Source organism: Heliangelus exortis, chromosome 17, assembly GCF_036169615.1.
Source record: "Heliangelus exortis chromosome 17, bHelExo1.hap1, whole genome shotgun sequence".
NCBI classification, from domain to species: Eukaryota; Metazoa; Chordata; class Aves; order Apodiformes; family Trochilidae; genus Heliangelus; species Heliangelus exortis.
Window position 1 is genome coordinate 5,457,820 of NC_092438.1, and position 23,557 is coordinate 5,481,376.

The 23,557-nt window shown below is 38.1% G+C and overlaps 1 long non-coding RNA gene across 2 annotated transcripts in view; it reads left to right on the forward strand.

The window, feature by feature from the left end:
- The window catches only part of LOC139803934 (uncharacterized), a 112,408-nt gene that overhangs the window by 44,005 nt on the left and 44,846 nt on the right, over positions 1 to 23,557 (forward strand). For both annotated transcript variants that reach the window (XR_011729215.1, XR_011729214.1), the window contains one exon: positions 19,940 to 20,012. This is a non-coding gene — a long non-coding RNA (uncharacterized lncRNA). The remainder of the gene's footprint in view (positions 1 to 19,939; positions 20,013 to 23,557) is intronic.

Genomic DNA, 23,557 nt, shown 5'->3' on the forward strand with positions numbered 1-23,557 from the left:
AGTTTGTGAACTGGACACAGGAGACACAAGCTGCCAGAGATTTGTATTTTTGGCTGAGAGTATTCCACTGATGCAGTAGATATCAAAATACAATCTGGTGCCCATCTTGACAGATGCATAGCATTTGTGTGACATGGGCAAATGTCAGCTTGGGACTCACAGCCAAAACACATTTAGCTCACAAGAGCAGATATTGAGGAAATTTTGTTCACGAGAGCAGGAAGGCTGTTTGCCTAACCCGTTTCTTCAAAGAGAAATACACTTTAAAAGCTGAGCTGAATGTAAAATGAGTTATAGGGAAGGGCAAATACATGTATAGTAGTGGTCAAGCTGGAAACAGTATAGCAGTGTGCATCCTGTACTTACAGAGCTCCTCCAAAGGGCTGCATGCAGAGCAGGTAAGGAAATGGAAGATCCACTTGCTGGTGGTTTTGAGAGGCAGGATACAAGATTGTAGATTTAATGTGTGACTCTGATGAAAATGAAAAGTAATTAGGTGAAAAGAGAATTTTGCTGTAGCTGGGGTGTTGGTGGGGATGGGAGTAATGTATTTACTGACAGAAGACAATCCAGGAAAAGCAGAATATGCCTCACTTTTTTTTTTTTTTTTTTTTTTTTTTTTCTATAGTATGTAAGCAAAAGAACTTTCAGGTCATGCATCTGTCTACTCCACTGCATTCTTCCAGGCTTGTGAGTTTTGTTTTCTCCCTTAGATTAGGAAGCACAAGAAAATGCAGAAGCCTCTATAATTACAAATTTTGGGATACCACCACCTGTCCTTGGAAAACAGTTCCACTCTTAAGGTGTTCACTGGAAGCTGAGGCTGTGAAAAAAATGTTCTAATCTTCAAAAAAATTTACGACTCGTATAAGCAGGGGTAGCTATTGCTATATTTTTAAAAGAAAAGTACACCACCATTTCCTATTAAATAGATTTATTTTAGAAGAATTACAGCCCTTCAGGCTTTTTACACAAAAATCAGATGCAAGCAACAGTAAATGGGCATTTAACTCCATGGAAGCAGCAACAAATCAAGCATGGTACACCTCGGTGCAGTTTTCTCCTACATGTAATTGTGTCTGATTTTCTGTCTACAAAAGATGGAAAGCAGAAAAGCAAAAGAGGAAGGAGAGTTTCCTAAATGCTCCAGAGCAGTAATGCACCAGTCTGCTCTCTCCCAGTTACTGTTTCCCATCTTCAATAACTCGTGTGGGTTCTGGTTTGTCTCAACTGATTTACAAATCGAGGAAAAGCAGCAGCTCCTTTTACTTGTGTTCCTCCCTGTTGAAAAAGAAAACAAAACATTATGATCCCCAAAACAATTACTACAAAATGCGGCTGCTCCTTATATTTATTTGGATGTCAGCATACATTGTGCAAGCCAGATAAGAATAACAAACACTGGTAATAAGCCTAATATGAAAGTGGTTGTTAATATACCATGGAAATTAATGTCTGTCTCTCTTGGAAAAACAAACAAACTTTGTAAAAAGGCATGTAGTGATGGGAAAAAAGGGTAGCTCTTTTAAACAGGAAGAGTGTAGTTTAGGAAAATTGGAAAGATTCTTCATTGTGAAGGTGGTGAGGCACTGGAACGGGTTGTCTAGAGAAGCTGTGGCTGCCCCTGCCTGGAAGTATTCACAGCTGGGTTGGATGGGGCTTGGAGGAACCTGGTCCAGTGAGAGGTGTCCCTGCCCATGGCAGCAGGATTGGAACTACCCAGTCTTTAAGGTCACTTTCAAGCCAAACCATTCTATAATTTTGTGGAATGGAAAGAAAACTGTTGCAAAATCTCTAGGGAACAAAGACATATCACTGAAAAATTCAAATTGAGTTTTACCAGGTTCTCTGCTCTTTTTTTAAGAAAGGTATTGTTTCTTCCTCATCCAGTCATCTTCTGTTTCACTTCCATTAGACATCCCACATGCTGTGGGAGGTGAAGGGAGGAATACTTCTGTCAGAACCAACTTAGCATTTCTCAAATGATGTCACTGATACCCTGGGCTGCATTTCAGGTGCGTGATGGAAGGATGTAGTTCCCAGAGGATTTAAATCAGTATTCCCTGCATTTTTGCAGATGAAATTGAGTTGCTCAGATTAAAGAACAAAAAATCTTTGTGAAGAAGTTGTTAGAAAGAAGGATTAATGTAGGCTAAATTATAGCTCTATTAGAAACATTAATCTATGCTACCTCATCAACCTGAATAAATTGCTGCTCAGGCTGGTGCCAATACATTTGTATGAATTCCCACTGTCTGTGTTTTACATTTTCTGTATTTTGTACCTGTGAACCTAGAATGCCCTAAGGGGGCTGGGGATTGCAGCAGGGTGGTTGTTTGAGAACCTGTGGTACTACCCCAAACCCAGGGAGGGTTAGGACTGCCACAGCTCCACTCCCCTGTGAGACACACCTGGAGTGCACAGCCCCATAAACATCAGCCATGAGACACCTGGAAGATGCTCTCTGGAGCAGTGTACATGGAGATAGTAAGGAAAATGTAGAACTGTAGTTCCTGACAGTCTACACTCCCTGTCAGGCAGATGCCAATGAATTAAGCAAAATTTATGAACTGCTTTTTCAGGACACTCTGAAACCAGCCATTGCTGCCTTTTGCAGTCCAAAGCTACTGAACTGGTTTTACTTGGACCCAGTCAAAGTGTGTTCAAGAAATAGTAGGATGCTAGTTTTGGCTGTGCTAGACCAAATGGTACTTTAGGTACTGGAACACTAGTAAGAAATATAAATCTTCCTGGAAATGAGAAATACATTACCTCTCTGAAACTGTGATAAATTTCTGGCAGTATTCATGGATCTATTTCTGAACTCTGCCCATGTTTACCAGCCCTGATCTATTGTGTACCACCATATGTCATGTCAGTAGAAGTGGATGTGCTGCCACAGCCATGGGGAAGGGAGGAATTTGCTGTGGAGACTCTAATGTTGGTCACATTTTAATCAACAGTGCACCTCTTTCAGTATCCCTATGTGTTGTCCTAAATCTTTTAGAAGTACAGTAGGTGCCTGATAAGGTTGGTATAAGGTATGCATTTCCTCTGCCTAGTTCTTCATTCATAATAACACCAACCTGTCTGCACAAAAATTTCATAATTTGATTTATTTACTTCAGATTTCCCAAGTCCGTGGTTTAATCTCTGAAGCCAACTTTTTCAGCTATGTACTACCCAGATTTACATGATTAGCAGTATCTGATGGAAAGTAAAAAGAGAAAGACCAAGTATATAAGTATTAATATCCTTCTACTCAGTGATTTTAGCACTGATCCTTTAAAATTGTGGTCTACTGGCTCGATGAGGATGTAATTGGTATAAGGTGCTTAATGAGAATTACATATAAAAATCTGCATGGCCAGATGGTGTTCACACTGAATCCATGAGCAAAGACTTTTAAAATTCATCTCTAGTCGTAAATAAACCTCAAGCAGAAAAAAAAAATATAGTGCAGTCCAAAGGGCAGACTGGCTCTGTGCCCATCACTTTTCCCAGTTCATCCACTTTTGTTTCTTATACTTCACCAAAAACTGGCTCTTGTCCCACGCAGGGATAAGTGATTTAACTGGTTTGTCTTGGGCTGACCCTGGCCACTTTCATAAATTGTTTTGAGCAGGGGTGGAAGGGAAGCCAAACAATCCGTGTGTGTGTGCGTATATATATTTATATATATTTATAAAAACTTGACTTCTATCAGCCTTTTGGGATCTTGAATTAGCCTACTTTGTACACAAGTTGTGATCTGTGTCTTTTTCTTAGATTGCTGTAATTTTGCTCCTTCTGTTTGTTGTGTGGTGGATTCCTCTAACAACCACTTCATGCCAACTCTGGAAAATAAATTACTTCCTAGAAGACAGGTTGTTCAGAGACCTGTATGATGTTGCTGAAGCAGAGACTGCAGACTGATTTCAAAAGATGTTCATGCTGGAGAAAAAAAGAAAAAAAAGTGGTATTTACACTAATTTGTATTTAGATTTGTGCATACCACAACAGAAAGAAAAAAGAAAAAAAAAGGCACTGGTTTAGTGGGAAACAATCATTGGGTTTGTTTCCATCAGTTTCAAATCCAGAGCTGTACAGGTGACATATTTTTACCTTATTTCATAATGCTGGTTTCATAAAGCATTGCTTTTAAAAATTAATATTGAAATTTGATGGCAAAGGAAACATCTATCAGTATACAGAAGATGAAAAAAAGCAATAGAAATAGTACACAGTCAATAAGTATAGCAAGATACAGCTGATAGAGGAACTATGATGTGCTAGTAAATAAAACTCAGCAGTATTTTCTGCTATGGGCACTCCGACCTTATTGCTGGATGCAGCAGGTGTAGGTTTTCTATTATCCATCATTCTCATGTGCACTTAGGAAACCTTGTCTCAGAAAAGAGAAACATTTAAAGTTTTTTCTAAATTTTGATTTTTTTTTTCCCCTTGGACTTCAGTTATCCAGTGTTACACTGACAGTTCCCACAGGTATAGAGATCCTGATGTACAGGACCTAGGTCATGAAGGTACAGCATATAAAACTCAGCAACTGGGCAAAAAAATTCAGTGTGAGCAAGTGTGAAAACGGAAAGCATTTTCACATGGAAAAGAAACATTTCCTTTGATTCATCTGTGGGTGTGTTAACTAAAAGCCACCTGCTCCTCAGTCTTCTGGGTCTGTACAGAGCTGAGCTCTCTCCACTGGTGCTGGAGCTATAGGAGCATTTAAACCTTGCAGACTGCTGTCCTACACTATGTAGCTGTGTTCTTCCTTACTGCTTGTCCAGAGGGTGTGATCTGGCATTGCTGGAAATCATTGGCTGCTCTCTTGCCACTAGGATGTCTGCACTGAGACCTCTACTGTCTGATTCAAAACTGGCTGACCCCGGTGAAAATATTTTCCATCAATGAAAAGGGATTTGCATATTCACAAAAAAACCCCAAAACATATATATATATATTTGTGTATATATATACACTTATATCCATGTAGGCTTCTATTCTCATTTTGAAGAATAATTCCAGTGGCAGAAATAAAAATATCTTGCTGAATAACTGTGGAGACACAAGCAATATTTTCATGTCTTCTATCTACTGGTATTGCACATAGTTGAACTGCAACTGTATGATTCATAAAGCTCAAATTGGAAAAGGCCATTGCACTAGTTCTTAATAGTTTGGTACAAGAACTTTCAAATCTCATTGCATTTGTAGCCAAAAATCCTGGACACAGGGGAGAAGAACTACTGGCATTTCTTGAACTTAAATTTATACCTGACTAGGTCTTCGTGAAACTTAGTACAACACTAACTTTTTTGTCTTTCAGACACTTCAGTTGTACCTTTCAGTTTCACTGCCAGATTAGGGGGCAATATCTTTAACAATATCAGTCTTGGCTCTTAAATGAAGTACAGAGGGTTTAAAGATAGATCTTTGGCATCTGAAGCGCCAGTGGAAAGAGAACAGAACAAAGAACACTGTGGTAACTTTTTTTTTGGAGAATGTGTTTTCAGACTTTCAAAGAGCAGAAATGTGAGTCTAAGAATTTCCTAAATTGCTGTGTTGATAAATGGGCATTTAACACATGCTTGTGAGTCCCCAACCAAGCATCTGTGTCATTCAGCCTATCTGCAGCATCTTGCAGAGACCCAGTGCAGCTTGGACAGCTCTGAAGTGAAGTCCATGAGGATGTCACACTGGAAATGGCTCACAAAGCTGCCCTAACGCATCTTTGGATGATGCCTGGGAGGTGTTCAGATAATGTGAGTGCAGGCAGGACAAATAAAGAGCTGTGAAAACAATTGCACAGGTGTTTTGAAGTTAGATTCATGTTTGAGTCTAGGTGGATTTTACCTCACTTTAAAATTTTTCACCTAGGGGATAGAGACTGGATGCAGTGTTCAAGAAAGGCCTTTTTTTATGTTAACACATCAAGGCAGATTAGGAGTAAGGATAAAATAAGATAGTTCTCAGTTAAGGAACTCTGTATCCATGGACTGTATTGTTTGGTTGCTATGCTTGTGATTTGGACCATGCCCTGAAATCCATTTCATTCCTATCAAATCCCGATCTATTATAAAATAGCACATTCCCACTGCTTCTTTTCAGGCTTTTTCTGACAGTTACAAGAATAGTTCAGAGCTGCTCTGAGCAAGGGATGTTTTTTGGTGGGAGTCTCTGAGAGGTTGCAGCAGGAACTGAAGGTAAATTGTCCTTGTGTAGTTGCCCAGGATAAAGGGAGGAGTGTTGGTCTGCCAAACATGTACTGTAATTCATGTAAAAAAAAAACATCACACAGATATTTTTGAAAATGTATGAAAACTATATGTGCAATATATCACATTTCCAGGAGTGGTGCCAATGTACTGAGTTCTGGGCTTTTGTCCTCTGCAGAACATCGTAAATTAGAACAGCAAAGGCAAAACAAGAAAAAGGAGAAGAAAGATGGACGGAAAAAAAAATGGGAGAAGGCCAGGTTGTTTTTATCATAGTTTGTTTGTTTTAAAGCTTAATTTTATACATGTCCCCGTTCATAAAACCAAGCATATGGCTTCTCTTCTCAAGGCTTCATTGTGCTTTTCCTTGGTGTGGAGTATATGACCAGGCACTTTGCTAACAGTGCCCTTATGCAGCTGAATTGAGCTTTTTTTCATGTAGATTTTAGTCTAGTTTCAGTCACGGTACAGGTTAATTGCAACCTGAGTACTGTGCCAGGTCTTGGCATGCTCTTGTGTGGGGGGGAATTCAGTCGGATGTGGTTCTCGTGTAGGTGATTTTCACAGTCTGGGCTTTTTTTATTCTTCTGCAAGAGCACTCAGCAGTTGGACTGGGATGCAGAAACTTAGGAATTTTTGGAATGACATTAATAGCTGCAGAAAACATCCTGCTGAGAGAGGTTGTCCAGCCCTTTGCAGTAGAGAAGACTCTAAAATTCTTATGAATTATGTCTAATGTCTTTGACTTTCAGAAAAGGTGTTTGATATTTAACTGGGAGCCCACGGGTTTACAGAAAAGCCACAGTTCCTTCTCCTGTGTATTCTAGTTAACTGGGGTATGAGCTATTGCAAGTTGCTGTTCCTCTTTCCCTGTCTTGTATTCCCCAGGAAAATCATGGCATCTAGTCTAATTAACATATGAATATGAAACACTCTGAAGGGCTAAAGCTTAATTTAGCCAAAGCAGCAGCACTAAGTCTCCATGCTGAATAAAGTGCACAGCACAGAACCAGAGTAGCAATTGCAGTTTGAGGGGGAGCTGCTGGGGTCTCATCCCCCCTGTGCACTCCCTGCCCAGTGCACATGCCCTCACCAGTCTGACACATGCAAGATCTTCCACTGGCAGCTGAACTGAAGGAAATAGCTGAGGAAATAGAATTGTAATAGTACAATCTGTTTATTAATTTATGTCTTAAAGAAAATTTAAAATAAACCCCACCATATTGTAAACTTTGAGTCAATGAGTTTGTCATCATGCTCTCAAAAGTTAGAAACTGCTAGACTTCTGCCTGGTCACTGAACCATCATTCTAGCCCTAGTATTTTTCATCCAACCTCTAACTCCAAGCTGGTATCTGATGTTTGTGGTGCTACTTGCAGTAGAGAACTTGCACACAGAAACAGATAGAGGGAAGATTTTATGTCTCTAATTCTGGCATGTGCTAACTTTCAATTGACTTTGCTGTGTCCTTTAACGTAGCTATTTTTATGTGTTTTATGAAAAATTTATAACAACTTTTAAAATGTAATCAACAGAAAACTGTGCCCCTGCATTTCAATTCTTTAGGTGGCTTTAAAAATAATACTTTAAAGATGCTGGAAATGGCAGCATGCAGTGTTTCTTTCCTGTTGGATAGCTACTACAATAAACTATTCCAACTGTATAAACAATAAGAAAAGCTTACTGTTAATTATATTTGGGCAGTGTGAAAACACCTTCCTTTGGAATAAAATGTTTTGAAATATATAAACATCATTTATTTTACTGAGACTTAAAGATTAAATACAGAAGTTCTTAAAAATGGAGCCCTAATGATGTAATGTTTTACTGTGCCTACAAAGATAACAAGTCAATATATTTTATTTGAATATTAGGGTTTTATTTTACCCCTATTTGATCTTACATTTTTATTTTCAGCAACCTGGAACCACCATAGCAGAGACCCCCAGTAAAGTAGATGCTAATAAATATTTTCTAACCTAAAAATCTATAAATTGTAAAAAGATAATAGTTTGTAGAATGCAGTTTAAAATGCTGTCTAGATGACAAACAAAATAACAAATATGTTACAACCAGATAAAACCTCATTTAAAAAACTTTACATAATCACTGTAGATGGTGGAAACGTTAACTGTTTTAAATTTAATTATGGAAATTAGCATATATTTTCCTAAGCAATGTTTTTCTAGGAAAATTGTAATGAGGGCTTGTATTTTGGGGTTTTTTTGTTTATTTTTTTGTTTGTTTGGTTGGTGCTTGGTTTGGTTTTCTTAAGGTATTAAAAGGTAAAAGATCCTATCAAGTTTTACTTTCTTCATGCTGAAGCCCAAAAATTGTGACCAGAAGGAAAATAATAAATAAAAATATTTGTGCCCCAAAGCAATGTTTTGATCCAAGTCTGAATTTAAAAATAAGCTTTTTTTCTAAAATCTCTTCATTAGACTCACATGTCACAAGGGTACCTTCTCTGTCAAACAGAGCAGCTGAGTAGAACAAATCCTGGCTTTACAATCCCAAGTCATTGTGGAGAGCCACTGGGTAAATCTGCAGCAACAGAACAGATTCCCACAGCTGTGATATCTGATGATGTGGTGTGCTGCAAAAATTGTATTAACACTATGTTTAAACAAGATAACAGAATAAAGTTGTAATATAAAGTCAAACATAGATAAACAATACAAATGCTCTTCTGTCTAAAATATTTTATTTCCCTTTCACAAGGACAACTTTCTTGCTTTCATGACATGCATATTTGTAAATAATGAATTTTAATGAATGAATGCTAATGACTCTAGATCAAAACAAGCCTCTGAAAGTTTAGAAGCTGTTTTTAAGGAGAGCTGCTTGGTGTTAATGTGAGGGATATTTTTGAGAATACTCCTTGTGCAGCTGAACTTTGGAGTGTTAATGTCAGTCTTCTCCTCTCATCTATTGCCTTCTTAATTGTAAGAGCTCTAGGAATGATTTATATGCTGTATGTACCTGAGGTTGGTTAGAGAAATATGTTCAGCAGTCTTGACCAGTGTAAGGTTGTGAGGAAATGTCTAATTTGATGGCATAAAAAATGGTTGAACACCAAGATTTGACCAACTTGTGCATCACTTATTCTTCTCTCAGGGAAGGGAAAAGGTTCTTCAAGCAGCAGTTTTTCCAAAGCCCTCTGCTCAAAGCTTGCTTCCTGTCCATTAAAAAAAAAGTAATACAAAAAACCTCACCAAAGGTTAAGGAATAAACACATCTGTCTAGAATCACTGTTGCCTCAGCACAATCTCCCCTTAAAAACAGATTCCCATGTCTTTTACAGGATATTCCAACCTGAACAGAAGGTGAACAGGCTCCTAACTTTTTGCTGGCTGCTGTCCTTCATAGTTTATCAGTTTAACGTTGCTGACCAGTGCTCTCGGGAACATAACTGAGAGGCTGCCATAACTCTTATAAGGAAATTCTTACAAATTCTGTATCTTTGTTAAATTGTTACAGTGCAATATAAATATCTCATCACACTGGTCCTGAAAAAAAACCAAAAAACACCAAACAACCCACAAAAACCAAAAGCAAAACAAAACCCCCCATATAACAGGATGAACTTTTCTGCTCTCTTTATTATTGCTGTTTGTTTGTGGGTAGTAAAGGCTTCTTTCATCTCCCATTCCAGCAGATTGGTCTCCTCTCACCAATATCAGCAAGTTCAGGATCATGCCACAGATGTCTTTGACCCTCATTATGAAGCAAAAACAACATCACCACAATCTGATAGTGATGCCAAGATTGTAGCAAGCTATAATGACATATGTTTTGTCAGGAAATTGATGCTGTGACTCTAAATAAGAATGATAATTGTTGTTTGGATGGTGCTGCTGCTGGCTGCACAGTAGAGGATTGCTGCTGTGCATCCTTCAGAACTTCTCGGGTTTGCAACTAACGAGCTTTTCACTGTTGGGATGTTGGTTTGCAGTCAGAAATCCCTTGATCAAATGCAAAGCTGATATGAGTGTTTGCAAATACAATCTAGGCCAGTTCCCACTGGACATTGTCACAAAACTAGATCATACTGGCAGAGCTGGTACAGATAACAAACTTGGTTTGGAGTAAGGTTTCCAGGTATGAGAGTGAAAACTGAAAAACCTGTATGTTACTTAAGATTCATATATAAACATTAAAAAATTGCAAGTCTACTGCTGACCTGAAAAGATATAAGTAAAAAGAATGCATTCACCAGTCAGCATTGAGTTAACAGTCAACAGAGAATGGCTATTTATTTGCCATGTATCTCAAAGAATATTACATATCATCTGTGTTGATTCTTTGTAACTGTTCAGTGTGGATGAGCAAGGTTTCTATTCTGACTTGAGATAAACCTTCTTGAGCACTACTTTCTAATCTACAATGGTTGGTAAAGGAGGAAAGTACTCACTGGACTTTGTACTTGCCAGGTGTATTTGCTGCAAGCTTCCTTACTGCCCAGAGCAGAGGCTTTTGTTATTCCCCTTCAAACCCCAGTTATTTATATCAGCAAACACCTCTCACACACTGCATGGAAGCTTGCAGGTTGCTCATAAGCCATAGGTTATCCTTCCTGTCAAAACCAAGAGAAAAACAAGAAAAGCTTAAAAATTCTACATCAGATGATATTTTAATAATATTAAATTGCAGAGCTGCAATATCTTGGGTACCATCTCTCTCCTGGATTATTTTAATGGCTGTGTCTAACCCTCAGCTAGCTGTGAGACCTTATAGTTTATCATAATTGTAATAATGTGTCTGTTGCTCCTATCCAGAACTTAGAGGGAATATTTAGGGAGAAGGCATAAAACCAGAAGCAAGTGAGTTCATGTTAGAAATGTAAAAGCCATCTTTATTGTGTTTTGACAAGTATTTTTCATGCAATAGAACCTCCTGGGATCTGTGACTTGCTATTTGCACAGTCCCAAAGCTAATCCAGACATTTCTGAGCTTTCTCAGGGGAGAGCACTCTGCTTTGAGTAAGGCAGTAAGCTGTTTGCAGATTGAGTGTAGCAAAAAGTCCTAATCACTTCTGATAGGAACACTCAATGACCTGGTATGTAAGCAAGCTGTAAATGTCTGATTTTTCCTCCACTTTCCTGCATCCTCTAGTTCTTGCTAGTTTCAGAATTTTTTATAAAGTCTTTGAGAAGAACAGGGAAGGTCTTAGTGATGATTACCTGAAATGGACTTTTCATCCACTGAATCTGAGTAGAAATATTTGAAGGAGGGGGTGAAGCTGTATAAAGCATGTCAGTTAGATTAGAAAGAACCTTCTTGGGTATAATTCATTACTTTGTGTAATTTTTGCAGGAACTGTAATAATGAAAACCAAGAGCTTTCTGACCTAGCAGAGAAATAACCCTCTCTGGGTCCCTCTCCTGTCCTATGGTAAATTGCTCTAACTCTATCAAAGTTGGACTACATCAAAACAGCCAAGGATCTGCTCTTTATACTTTGCCCACTTGGTGCAGCTATGTCTTGTCTTTTTTAAGTAACAAGGAAACAACTTATTAGTCAAATGAGGATTATTTTTGTTACGTGTTTTTTTGCCCTCTGCAAAGAGTGGGATAAAAAAAGTAGTGTCCAAAGCAATGAAACAGGGTATGGAAAAAATGAATAAGCTCAGAGAGAAGACAAATATCTCATTAGCAGTTCTCTTTTCCCTTTACTGTACAAAAGAAGACATCACAGAAATGATGGGGGCCATAAAATCCCCAAACCTGACCTGAGATCCAAGACGTAATTCTGCTCAAATCCTTGAAGAATTCTTACTGCTGAAAATGGTCCTTCTTGGTAAAATGTTTTAATTTTAGCCAAATTATTGTTACAGGATGAAATGGAGTTGAGGATATTGCACCAGGATCATTACATCAACAGTTCTATTTCTAAAGCTGCCAGGTTTTTAATAGGAGCATATCTGAAACACATGTTACAGAGTTACTGTGAACAAATCCATGGCTTGCTTCCAAGGCAGAATACATCTCCCAAGATGTATATCTTTCTTCTCATATGGTGTAACAACAAACCATTAATCATGCAAGTATCAATATTTAATGATTATGTGGTTTATGCCTGCAAAGTATTTTAGAGATAAAAAATGCTCTACAAATTTAAATGGGGGATATTTACTCCTTGCCTTATCTTTGTTGGGTACAGAACCAGTTCATGTTATCTGGAAAGACAGGTACCTGATATTTCTGATAGGAGGTGTAAAATATCCAGTCCAAACTTACTGAGTTCTCTGACAGTCTTTTTTTTTGCACTTCAACCTGCTTTGAAAGTCTGCACTATGGAAACATTTGTACAGAGCTCAACAAGTATATGAGTACACAGCTCAAACCTCAAAATATACTGATTAGGTTAAAACTAGAATTTGGAACATTTGGCCAGCTAATTAAAATGTGGTAACTGGTGCTGGAGATACCATTGTTACCACATGAAACTATAGAAATGAAGATTTACTGTTTAATGAGGGACTGAAGAAAGAGAATAGTTGTAGAAAAGAAAGCACATTTTTTTCCTGAAAGTTAGCATTACTAAAAAAAAAATATGGCCCTTTTTAAGAGACAAATGAGCCACAGTCACTTTTTCTTAATTACATCTTTTTATTGAAGAGTTTATTTTGGAGAGGTTAGCAAGAGTTAATGGCAGCTTATAAAATTGAATGATTAAGAGGCTTGTGTACCTGAATACTCTACTGAGTCTGGCCATAAACCATCACTGGATGAGATAACTTTGAAAGAAAATGTTTATTCCTCCCCAAGTCTCACTTGCTCCTTTTGCTTTCTCTATCTGTGTTATGGAAGCAGTTCAGTTTAACTAAGAAACCAAAAAGCTATTCCCTCAGGTTTCATTTTTGTCATCATAATTCCCAGTTGTCTGCAGGCACTTAGCACTTTTCTCAGCCATTAGAATATCTGGGGAGATATATCAATTTGTATATTCTGGGAAAACTTGTATCTGGTAGGATTCTGGACTTTGTCATATGGAAGAGGTCATGTTCTCCCTAAAGCTCTGCTTAGAAACCTTCCCCTACTTGCAAACTCAAAACCTGCTGTGCAAAATACTTAATCATATGTTTACCTTTTGAGTTTATGAATAAATCTCTCCAGTTCTTCTGAAACTTGTGCTGAGAAGGTATGGAGAGGTTTTAAAACAGGGCTGTCAAAGTGACAATGTGTGTATCAAAGTGTATGTGCAAAGGACCTGCTTCACGTGGTGGCCATTTGTGCAAGGTTTTCAGAGACAAAGTTTTCAGAACCACTGGAGTGGTGTGTTTCTAGAAGCTTGACCAGCACAGTCCAGAATGGTAGGAGGAAAGATTACATCTAAAAATAGGAGCTGGCAGACCAAAGTCAAAACTGGTAACTGTGGGAATATCTGAACACTACAGAATAGGAAAGGAAAAAATAAAATGTAGCATAGTTCAGTAGGAGACCTGGGTTGCCTTGGAAGTCAGGAGAGGAAGTTGTTTCTCACGGTGGTGCCTGCCCACAGTGACACTGAGCTGTGGCTGCCCTTGGTGGAGATGTGTGCAGACCACTGCCACCTTCAGGGCAAGGCTTTAGCTAACAGAGGTGTGACAGCACAAAACAGTACTCTGGCAGGCAAATCGGAAAGAGTATTCAGCCAAGTCTGCCATTAATAAAAGCACAGACTTATTTTTTTTTTCCCCCTCCTACATGTGACTGGAAAAAAAAATCATCGGTTGAAACCATGTTGAGGTGCATTTCCACCTGACAAACAGGGGAGTATAAATAGAGAAGGCAGGTGAGGTATTTTTAGTTCATTTAAACTGACATGGATTATAAATAGTCTGAAATTTGCTGGGTGACAGGATTTCCTTCTGATTTGCAGACAGATGTAACAGCTACATTCTTTCCTAGGTCTTTGTCTGGAGACCAACCAGGAGAGTGGGCAACACCTGTGTCAGGCACCTCAAGGCACTTCTGCTGAAAGCAATAGGGGAGAATAACACCCCAAATCAGTGCTTTCTCAACACTGAACCTATAGTATTTTGAGTGTAGGATGTTAACTGGTGTCTACGTGGACCTAGGGCTGATGCTGCTCAGTTATAATTAGCTTCTCCAGGCTCAGAACTCAGTGCTCTGGGTGTAGGAGGCAAAACAATTACCAAGAATGCAGGAGGCTTCTATTTAAATCTATTTACATAATTTTGCTATGTTTTTTCTTAAAATATTTCTGTGTGATTGAAGAATTCATTCCTGGGTTTGCTAGAGCTATCTTTACAATGTTACTGGAAAGTTAGCTTGCAAGCAAGAAGAAAAGGGAGCTACTGGGTGGCACTGGGCTCCTGGGGTCAGAGCCATTCTGTGGAAGCAAGGGAGCAGAGGTGGAATGGCCTTTCCTTGGGCACCAGCATAAGTGGGGGCAATACCATCCATACCCTCCATACCTGTGTGTCCCCCATCCCACCTCAGTATACCTTGTGCACAAAATAATTTCCTCCTTGACTAGGACAACCTTGAAAGATGTCTTTGATCTTTGAAAGGTTGGGGCCCTGTGGGAAGGAAAGTCATTTAGTTACATTGAGAAAGAGAAGAAAGAAGAAAGGAATGCAGCATCCCTAATGAGACTTGTGGCCCTGTGAACTCAAATAGCAATTCAAAATAACCCAATAACTTCCACTTGGGTTTCTACTCAAACTTATTGATAATTTGTCACATCTTCAAAACACTAAGCTGTATTAGCAGCACCAAACAGTGTATCCTCTTGTCATTTTTGATGCCTGTAAACACCTGTGTCCTAAGTAGTGCCTGTGTTCTGAGTTGATGACTTTGGTTCATTCAGAGATACTATTAAAATAAGGGTCTTTGCAATTTTTTTAGTAAATGGTGTTTCTGAACCAGTACTCAGAAAAAAAGTGGGTTTTTTGTATGGAAAATTGTTTTGCTATAAGCTGACATTGGTAAAAAAAGTAAAATTAGGAGAATTTGGGTGAGGGATAAGAAAAAAATCTACCTTTTGTTCATTGGAGGATGTTCAAAGTGCAGTTATGGGACAAAGGAAGACACATTTGGGATTCCATTCAGGCTCAGGGATAGAAAGACTCTTTTCTAATCAGAAGCATGCAGGTGAGAGACATGCTTTGTGTCTTTTATGCCTGCCATCAGAACAGATTCAGGAGCATGCATAATGCATGAGGCAAGTACCAGAACTGATGCAGAATAATCCATAAAATATGAAGCTGATGTTATGAATAATTAAAGCACAAACACAGAGAAACACCTGCATGCAGCTAACAGGGTGGGTTGGACTTGGCCTCTAAGAATGATAGAAACATAGAATTGAAACTGTCCCTCCTCCCACTGGGTGTACCCCAGGCTGGGTGCTGAGCATGCTGCAAGGCAGAGCTGTTGGGGATCCCCCTGGATTTCCAGACCCCTGTTTGGGAAGGGAATAAAGGCTGTGCCTCTCCTCTTCTACAGCTGTGGAGGGGTCATTCTATCTATTCTGAGAGAAGTTACTTTCACGTGTCCTTGTTATAATATTGAGAAGGCTGAACTTTTGGCTTTTGGAAAAGTAAATGCCAGTTTTGTTTAGTGACAGTGAAGAAAGATGAAATATTTAGCTTTTATCAATAATGTACCCTCTAAGTTACAGTGCCTACGTCGACTCCTAATCTGTGACAAACTTTCACAGATCCCCTGATGCATTTGAGTGAATCTCAAGTTTTTTTAACTTGTAGGGGATGAATAACTTTTGAAGTTCCCTGCAGAGAAGCCAAAAGTGAGAACTGAGCTAACAGCATCAGCAGAAGAGAAGGTCATATAAACTCTTACTGCTTTTATAGCTGGTACACTTGCTCACTAGCGTGGTGTTAGTAATCTTACCTAATATTTGCATCTGTTTTGCTAGATGTTGCTCACAGATCACAGATAAATATCCTTGTCATAAAGAGTTTGTTTTCAGTAGAAGATACAGACAGCAGCATTTTTTCGAAAGTTAAACAGCCATCTTTCTTGAGTAAAGCTGGGGAAAATGTACATATTCATAGCTGAGACTGATCAAACATTTATCTCAAATGCGGAGAAAAAGGTTCTACCATTTTATGAAGCTTACAAATTGTTTTTTAATTTATATCTTTTTTAGAGTGATTTGAATGTAATGGAAAACAGTCCCTGGGCTCCCTTTCACATAACATCTTTTCACTTAGAGCTGCTAGAAAAATGTTCCTTCACCACAGAACTTTACAGACTTCCTGTAAGCTGAACTGACAGAATAGATCTACTTCACATAGGGCCTACATTTAAAAAAATAATTGCTGAGTACTTCTTATGATAGGGAGTAAATAAATACAAACAAAACTACAAAATATAATCACCATCATCCAGTCACAGCAAATGACTATACACAAGCACACATCTTGGCATGAATAAGATGTTTAAAAATTATTTTTCTAAAACTACTTTAAGTTTGTTTTTAATTATGGCTTTACACCAATTTCAAGAACTTCTTATCTTCAAACCTGCTTTAGAAAGGACTGAATTCTGCTAGGAAGCACTTAAATATTGAAATGTAATTGTTGTACACAGACAGCAGCTACTGGAAGAACAGATAAAAGAAGCATGTTTGTGCATGATTTTGTCCTCTTTCAGTAAAGAATTGAAAAAGGACATACTGGAGTCCTGTGACCTCTGAGGATGTAACTGCATGTGAAGAAAAGCCATGCTTATTGTTAGCTTTAACAACCACCTTTCTGACACATCATCAGACTGATCTTACAGTTGATGGACATTCAGATGACCTTGTTCACATTGTTATTTATATGCAGTGACCTCAGAGTTCTCAGATGTACCTCCTATTAACATCTGAGTTTCTAATAGATGGGTCTCTTGGTGGCTCATTTTGCTCTCAGGACCCACAGATCTTCTGCAGTAGGAATCTTTTATATACAGTGTTCTGGTACTAATACTGTGCACGTGATCCCAAAGGAGACCTTGACAAATCATTTAATGGATCTTGCAGAGCACTGAATTTTAATTGCTCGGGGGATACTAAGAAAGAATTGATGGACTAACTTCATGTAATTTCATTCAAAGTTGTTAATGTGGTATCTATTTATGGGACTTAATTTTATTTTTTGTGGGCTATCTCTGTGATTTCATTAATGATACTTTAAATTTCTCTTTCCCAATGATTTTCATGCATGAAAAGGAAATTAAAAACATTGCTTCAAGCTGAAATCTTTTCTCTCTAGAACCAAATTTTCAAACACGGTAGTTTCTGAGAGCTAAATTTAGAGGTAGCCACAAAGCAAGTGGTGGTAGGACACAAAAGACCTGGAAGGAGGGGGCCCTAACTGTTGATGACAAAGAAGATTGTGTGAGAAGAGGTAGGATTAGGTAGCTTTGTACAGTAGGGGTTCTTTTTGTCTGTTCAAATCCTTTCCTCATAAAAATTCTTTTTGCAGATGAGGATAACTCGTTGAGATATAGGGTAGCCTAAAGAAGAGAAGTTAAAATAGAAGAGGCATAGAGTCAAGTCAGGGTGGTGGGATGATCTCCTGAGAGTGAGAAAAACCCAAGCTTTGAGTACATTTATTATCTAGAAAAGCTGTCTCTTAGGAAGGATTATTGAAATTCATCTGGGTGCTGTCTACCATCCTCAACTTGCCTCCTATGTATGGCATTCAAGTCCAAAACCTTTCTAGGGTCACCACTAAGATATGTCCCTAATGACCAGACATTCTGAGATTTAACAATCAGCCTTGGAACGAAGCAAAGGTAGAAACTCCAACAACAGCAAACTGAGTCTTGTGGTTCCTACCATGAGAGTAGTAGTGCATTATTAGTAACTTTTCCTATGGAAATTTTAAACTGGATTTGCATGCAGAAGTATTAGTTTAGCTTTTTCTCTGCTGTTTTAAGTCATGTTTTTACTAGGTGAAAAATCCAGTCTCTTGTTTAATTAATAAAAGTCGATTGAAGCTTGCACTTCAAGAATAGTGATAATGTCAAAAGAGAAAAGATGTTATTTACTTCATATCAGCATCCTGGGCAAATAGTCAAGAAGTAGAAAAGACAAGGATCATTTCCAACACCTGCAAATTTATGGGAAAAAATTGATAATTAGCAGAGTGAAATCTGAGCTCTGTACATCTGTGTGCATTTGTTTTAAATATTCTTAAAGACTATCTTTGATAGTGTTTTGATAAAACACTTCAGATTACTGTCTATTTTTATGGTCCAGAAGCCTCATTAAACACCCAGGAGAGTAAATGTATTTTTCAAAGCAGAGGTGCATACTCACTTAACACAGATTCTATTTTTGTGGAAAGAGATGAGCTTAGTAGCACTAATTTCATCTACTGAATTGATAGCAAATTGATAGGATTTAGGACGTTTTAATTGGAGACTGCAAAATTCCCCTTAGCTTCTGGTTCTGTTACTCTTGGATGTAGCACTCCAGAGTACAGGGTCTGATCCAGCCACTCTTCCAAAATGTGATGACACAAGCTGCATGCAGGTCATTCTTCTATTTTAGCATATACCATATTTTTCCTGGAACAAGAATCAGAAAAAGCTAACACCCTGGGCTCTAGAAGAGTCACAGCATGAAATCAATTTTGTAAATGTCAAGACATTGGACTGGAATTTTCCAGGGAGTCTAAGAGCATTAGCAGCTCAAATCCCATTGAAAACCTCCCCTGTGTACTCTGGACATATTGCAGAAACAGAAGCTCTGTAAAATCAGCTGCCCTGACAATAGGGAGCATCCCTTGCAGGGAAGCCTTTGCACTGAGGTCAGCCTGGGTATGGATGTGCAGGGAGGAGAACTCACATCTCTCCAAAGTGGCTGGGGACTTTTTCAGTGCCCTTCTGGATAGTGTTGGGTGAATGCAGGGATATTGCCACACTCCATAAATCTAGGTGTAGCTGCATGCATAGTCTACCCTTCAGGTGGCTTGTAGAAGTGTCTGTAGTGAAAATGATGTAAATTACTCCTTTAAAGCATCCTGGACAAATAGGGAGGGTAAACATGAAAATACTTCACGAAAAAGAATTGCTTTCATCCTTCAGTTGGCACTCACCAATGTTCCTTCAAAGCAGTTAAGCAGAAAGAGGACGTACGTTCACACCGTCTGTTTCAGCATTTTATCAGGCAGAAACTTCTTAACTGAGATGCTGCCTTTCTTCCCTTCTATAATATTTCTTTCTTCCCTTTAATAATATTTACAGTACAATCTGAGCAAAAATCCAGGATTACTTTTTCCTCAAAATGTGTATTGGTACATAAAAAATGTGTATTAAAATACATATTTATATGTAAATATATAGAGGGTGCTTGCTTTAATTCATTTATTAAATAGTGGTATTACTTCACTTCTCAAGCACCTGGGGATTTCAGAAAGGAGCTGATACACTTTGTAGGTGCATCTCTATATACTAATTGGCAAAATACTCTTGTTTGAATCTTTCATGCCTTTCAGTTTCACTAAAGCAAAAACTAATCAGTACCTTAATTTTATTTAACTCATAGCAAAATTTCATGTAATGTCTGGTAGCCTTCAATAAAGCTTTGTTGATTAGTTCTGAGAAAGATGAATTGCAATTAGCTGGAAAAGAATATTTTAGGCTTGCATTGCATTTAATTGTAAGTATCAGTCTTGATGACTGCAATGCTAGCTATTTACATGAAGAATAATACTGATATAAATGTTGTTTTCTCTAATTCTTAACATTTTTCTTATTTCCTAGGAAAAGATGGCAAAACCCTGATTTCAGTGAAAGACATCTGCTGAGGTTGATTGGATGTGCCTGAGAGCTATGGGTGAGTCAGATTCCTGTTTATTAGCAAATTTTATGCCTGGATGTATCCCAGAGAAACATTTTATGGATTTTTTTTTTAAGTGATTTCATGAAGAAATTGTGTTTATCCAGGTTCCTCATTCGTACCCCTATAGCATCTGAGGGCTAGGCCATTGGTCCATGGTTATGACTTGTATCCCAAAGAAAAAATCTATTGAAGAACACTCTATATTTTGCTTCTCATTTACAGTGATAAGTTCTGGTTTTCTGGAGCTGAAAGCACTACTTAAAAGCATGGTATGATTAATAATGTTAATATTTTAGTGAGCAAGTGGATGAGTAGAATATGTGATATCATTTTAAAAGTGATGTGCAATGCCTGTTTGCTCATGTGTATTTAAAGACAATAACTTTATGATGTAATTTTGCATACAAACCTGTAACTAATACATCTGATCTCCATTAGTCTTTAAAACATATTTAGAAAAAAAAAAAAAAAAAGAAAAAAAAAAAAAAGAAAAAAAAGACCTGAAACAATTAACATGAAGAACAAACTCGTTCTTAAAGTTTGCATTAGTGTGGCATCCTCTTCTACACTTAATCTGTTCCGAGGCAAATTTTTTTAATTTCTGCTCTACAATCCTGTGCATGCTGAGTAATGAACAGATAAGACTGCTGCTTGTGCCCAGAGAATGCTTCATGAAAGATGGTAAATGTAATGAGCAAAGGCAGAGTACAGTGGTAGCTGTAGTGTAAAAATATGAGCAAATGATATAACTGTCTAATTAAATACAGTATGATATGAACTGGGACAAAATAGGAGTTCAGGTATTGGGCTGGCTGGTTGTAGCTAGAACTTCCAACTGTTGTCAATTAGCTATTTCAGCACAGAGTGCACAATTTGCATCTGTGAGTTTATGAGAACTGCAGTTCTGTTTATGGGCATTTGACCTGAGTTCTCAACATAAAAATATCACCTTTCCTCCATAACAAACCTTTTTGTTCTGGATCTTAAGCCTGTAAATCCATGGAGGCCAAGTATTTGTCCCATGGAACGAGCTGGATATGAGGTCTGTGGACACTATTTCTGTCACCAGCTTTAGTCCCCTGCTTTTACAGGTGTGCTCAGCTTGTCTCTTAACAAATTTCTCAAGGTCTCTCCTAAAACGTTTCTTCTTTTCACTGTTCCTCTTTCTAAAGATGTACCATCCTGCTGGCTGGACAGCTATTGGAAATGACCAATCTAAATCACTAGACTCTAGTCCTTTGTTTCTATGCCATTATTCTCCTCCAGCTCCTATCACCTTCTTAGCCTTCATTTTGCCAGCTTTGCTGTTCATGCAAGTTAGAATCTCTTCTGTAAGAGTTCAGTTTAGTCTTTCTTGATGTCAAAACCATCAGTATTGATATGATGCTGTATTATCTACTTGGGTTGAATATTGTAATCTGTAATAATACCCTGTGGCTTTTTGAACCACTGAGCTTATTAATACACTAAGCATACCTGTGAATAACACAATCCTTCCTTGTGAATAGCACCAGTGAAACGTGCACTGGTACAGGCAGTCGCAAAAGTTTTGGGTTTGGATAGGAAATTCATAGTGTTTCACTACAGTAAGAATTATTGTAACAGAGCTTGATACAGCCTGTTTTTAGAAGCTGACATTTATTTGATTATAATGAAATGCTCTTTTGTGGTTTTCCCGTTCTCCAATGCTAAGAAAATTATTAACATTCTGAGGGGGGGTGAGAGGATTACTGTGTGGAAATGCGAGAGGTACGAATGGGGAAAATTAACAGCAAATGGCAAGATGATTCATTATTGCTTTGCAAGTTCAAAGAATTTACATTATCTCTGACCAGAGGAGATGGCTTTCAGACAGCACCTGGAAAGCAATTCTTTTCCAGGTCTGCTATCTCATGACTTTGGAGTGCTTGTCAGTTGTCTTTTCCCATAGAAAGATAAAAATCGAGAATTCAGTAGGCAGTTCTGTAGCATTCCCAGATCCTTACAAAATATTTTATTTGAACAAGGGAATAGATTAACTATTTGCAAAGCACATGAAAATCTATCAGAACTTGAGTAAAAGTCAGCATAGACATTAACAGAACAATAGGTCTTCAAACCTGTTTAACTTCCTACTGTAACAAGAAGGCAGCAGCTGTTACATATCTTGATTTAATTAATTTGCTACTGTCTCTTGTGACTTCTTGTAAGCAAGATAAAGAAATATAGTTTGACAACAATGAAGTTAGATGGGATCAAAACTTATTGGGAATTGAGTCTTTGAGAACAATTATCAGTGATTCCCTGTCAGAGTGGAAAGGTTCTAACATGTGAATTCCCCAGCAGGCTGCCCCAGTACTATTCAATGTTCTCATTAGCAGCATGGAGCAAAAACCAGTCTCTCATTAAATCTGCAGGTGATATTATTAATATGAGGGCTTCTATGAAGAAGGTTTAGGATTTAGAAGTCTGATATATCAGAGAACTAGTCTGATGTATTAGAGGACTAGTCTGAAATGCTATAAGTGCAAATAAGAAGAGTTAGACTTGGATACAAATTATCTGTGCAACAGGCTGAAGAGCAACAGGGCAGGTGCTCTGGGGAAGGGGACATAAAGATTGGTCCCTCGTTGAACTGTAGTTGAGAGGGGCTCACTGGAGTCTGCTAGTAAAGCTTATACTGGGAATTTCAAGTAGGAAATGACATATATAAATCACACTTCCATCCTAGCCAGTACAAAGGTCTTGGTGCTGCAGAACTCAGTCCATGTTTGGCCCTTGTCTATCAAAAGGTGTGACCCGGCTAGAATGTTCAGAGCAGACCATGTTATTGGATCCCCTGAAAAGAAATTCTGACAGTACCAGACAGTAGGAATTGAAATATCTACAACACTGTTAGCAAGAGCTTAATCAACTACTCTCAGAAAGCACCATCAGATTTGCAGCCATGAAGTTCCAGCTAACACCAGAGGAGGTGTGAGCTCCTCATGGCAGTACATTGCCTCAGCCATGAGAAAAGGGCCTTGATTAAAGGCAGAGTACTTGGAAACCCACCCCTGTAGCAAATTGTACCTTAAATAAATTCCCTTTTGTCATTTGCTGTGTAAAATGTTTCTGTGAAAAAGGCTAAGATGTTTAAACCAGCTTGCATCAAGTGTCTAAGATAAGGCCAAGGGAGAGGTTTCTAGAAGATAGAAGGACCCTCACATATTAGTATGACTAAATTTTCTAAATCAGTGTGAAACTTAAAATTCCTGCATTACCTATTCAGGACAAATACTAAATGGTAAACATTGCCCTTAGCTGGGCACAGCCACATGTAGCTGCAAGTCAGTCATGTTCCTTATCTTAGAGGCACAATTTTCATTTATGAAACTTGCTTGTTTTAAGCCAACGAGCTGGTCATTATCTTTACTTTATTACTTCTTATTGCTGGTTATTTGCTTGAATTGTGGATTTTCTTGTTCAGTTTTATGTGTAGAATAAATTCTAAGGGTCTTTACCTAGGGCTTAAATCACTATTTTAAGTATAAAGAGCAAAGTAGTAGAAAAGGTGCTCC